Here is a 3,178-nt window from a genome sequence, read left to right as displayed (position 1 = left end):
TGGTGCACATCTGTAATCCCAGCAAATGTGGAATCTGAGGAAGGGGGATCCCAAGTTTGAGGTCAGCCTCAGCAACTTAGTGAGATTCTGTCTCAAAATAAATCATGAAAAGGACTAGGGATGAAGTTCAGTAGTAAAATGCCCCTGGGTTCAATCCCCAGTACCAAAAAAAAAAAAAAAAAAAGAAAGAAAGAAAAAAAAGTAGAAATAGTATGCCATGTTATATGTGTCTCATACATATAACATTGTTTCTTGATTACATCTTGTGATTGATTTAACCTCATATTATTTTGTTCCTCATGACTCTATGACCCTATGGAGCAATGCAGATATTTCTTTCTCTCTCTCTCTCTCTCTCTCTCTCTCTCTCTCTCTCTCTCTCTCCTCACACACTCACAGACACACACACACACACTCACATGCACAGAATGTGTGTGTATATATATATATATATATATATATATATATATATATATATATAATCTAAACTAAGGGGCAGGGGATATAGCTCAGTTGGTAGAGTGCTTGCCTTGCATGGACAAGGCCCTGGGTTCAATCCCCAGAACTACAAAAAAAAAAAAAAAAAAAAGCAATCTAGACTTGGTATGTAGTAGGCTCTATACCATCTAGGTTTCTATAAATATATTCTAGGGAGTTTGCACAATGACAAAATTGCCTAAATATGCAATTCTCAGAACACATCCTCCTTGTTAAGTGATACATGATTGTATATAAATGACAATTTTATCTCTTCTACTGTAGTAGACATTGGTGTTATTTTTGATTTGACTTTTTTTTTGTACTGGGAATTGAACTCAGGGGCACTCAACCATTGAGCCACATCCCTAGCCCTATTTTGTATTTTGTTTAAAGACAGGGTCTCACTGAGTTGCTTAGCGCCTTGCCTTTGCTGACTGAAGCTGGCTTTGAACTTTCAATCCTCCTGTCTCAGCCTCCTGAGCTGCTGAGATTACAGGTGTGTACTACCGCACCTGACTGATTTGACTTTTTTAAATTTTTTTTTACATTTTTATTATTTCAAACAATTCTGCTGTGAAATTCATATGTCACATGTCACAAATAAGAGTTTTTCTAAGCCAGGCAGAATGGTGCCCACCTGTAATCCAATATACTCTTGAGGCTGAAGCAAGAGGACCTGAAGGTTGAGGCTGGCTTGGGTAATTTAGCAAGACTCTGTGTCAAAATAAAAATTAAAAAGGGCTAGGAATTTACTTCAGAGATAAACCTTTCTGGGTTCAATACCCAGTACCCTCCCCCCCTCCCCCCCCAAAAAAAAAGAAAAAAAGTTTTTCTAGCATGTATGCTTGGAAATGGATTTGCTTGGTCACAAAGCATATGTATAATTCATTTTATTGGGTAAAGCCATATTGTTTTCAAACTCATTGCATCAATTCTATAATTAATATTTTATTACATTGCTTTTACACATCTATGCCTCTATCCATTTATTAATGTACATGCAATTTTTAAAAAAATTATTAATGTCCCATACAACCCTATTGAACTGGGATTGAAGTTAAATCGAATATGTAGAACAAGTTGGAGACAATTGACACTGTTTTGATAAATATGTATTTGTACAATCCATGAACATGGTATGTCTTATTTATTTAAGTCATCTTTTATGCCTTCTAATAGATATTATATTTTTCTCCATGGTGTCTCATCAATGGGTGTTAAGCCAAGCTTTTTATATTCTTCAAGCCCTGTGAGTTGATGGTCCATTTTGCATGAAAACCCCTTGCCAATCTGCTTAATTTTGTCCATCCAAAAGCCAATATATTTCTTGAGTCAAGATATAGATGTCCATTTGGGTCTTTGTATTTCAGGAAAAGCAAACACCAAAAAGAATAATTAGGAATTTTTATAGTTCTTTATAGAACTCATTTCAAATAAAATTGTTAACTTTCTTTTGTGACAAGAGTCTCAACAATTGGGGCTGGGGATGTGGTTCAAGTGGTAACACACTCGTGGGGCACTGGGTTCGATCCTCAGCACCACATAAAAAAAATAAAATAAAGATGTTGTGTCCACCGAAAACTGAAAAATAAATATTAAAAAATTCTCTTTTTCTCTCTCTCTTCTCTCTCTTTAAAAAAAAAAAGTGTCAACAATTGAGACAAATAGTATGGGAAAGCTGGCAATATTTTGAAATTTAATTTGGTCCCAGTGATGAGCAATAATTCTTTTCTCTTTTTCTTGGTCTCTGTTTTAATGAGTTGTTGGTTAAAAATAAAATATTGTACGCCAAAATATCCAGAACTCAGTGGTTTACCACAAGCACTAGTTTTCCTAGCTTATGGGCTTGCAACTTTGTTGGGACATACCTGCTTCAGGATGCTCATTGGTTTGTTACTCTTGGCTCCAGACTTCAGGTTGGATTTAGGTCTGCTCTATACACTTCTTGTGATCTTTGGGCCAGCACCAATATCAAGAGTGAAAGATGAAAAGTCAAATTACACGATTTAAAAAATTACAAACAAAACAAGGTTAAATGAAAGGGGAACAATCCAATAATCTATTTATTACATGTGCTAACATCATATTGGTCCAAGCAAGTCACATGATCAGGCCCAACATCGAGGGACTGAGGAAATATCTTCTACCCAGTACTGTGCACAGTAGGTTACGTAAACATAGGAAGGAAATGAGTAAAGACCCAAGGACTATAACATACCACAATCATATATGATGAATAAATGAAATAACACATATACAGTGCTTAAGACATAGTAAATGTTCAATAGAGTGGCAGGGGTACTGTTGTTACTATTTTATTTAAAATGAAGGTATTTAACCAGTTGATTTTATAATCCTTGTTATATCTAAATTTTTTGTGATTTTTCTTTCCAATTCAGATTCTTTCTCTTATTCTCCTTCTATCTTACGGTTCTTTTTTTCTATTATAATAATAATAACTTCAGTTTATGTTTCCTAATTTTGGAAAAATTAACAAATCTCTTCGGCAGTCTTAGGACTATTGGCTTGTAATCTTTAATACTCTCAGAACCTTTAATACTACTATTCAATTCAGTACTGCTCTTGGTGGAAGAAACATAGGTTGTTTGTTTACTTTTCTGTGTCTGTACTGGTCTGACTTTTTTTTTTTTTTTTGGTGCAGATAGCTGCTTTTGATTCAAACAGGCAACATGATTTC

Source organism: Ictidomys tridecemlineatus, chromosome 6 (genome assembly GCF_052094955.1).
Source record: "Ictidomys tridecemlineatus isolate mIctTri1 chromosome 6, mIctTri1.hap1, whole genome shotgun sequence".
In the NCBI taxonomy this organism is placed as follows: Eukaryota; Metazoa; Chordata; class Mammalia; order Rodentia; family Sciuridae; genus Ictidomys; species Ictidomys tridecemlineatus.
Note: the sequence above shows the minus strand (reverse complement) of the source record.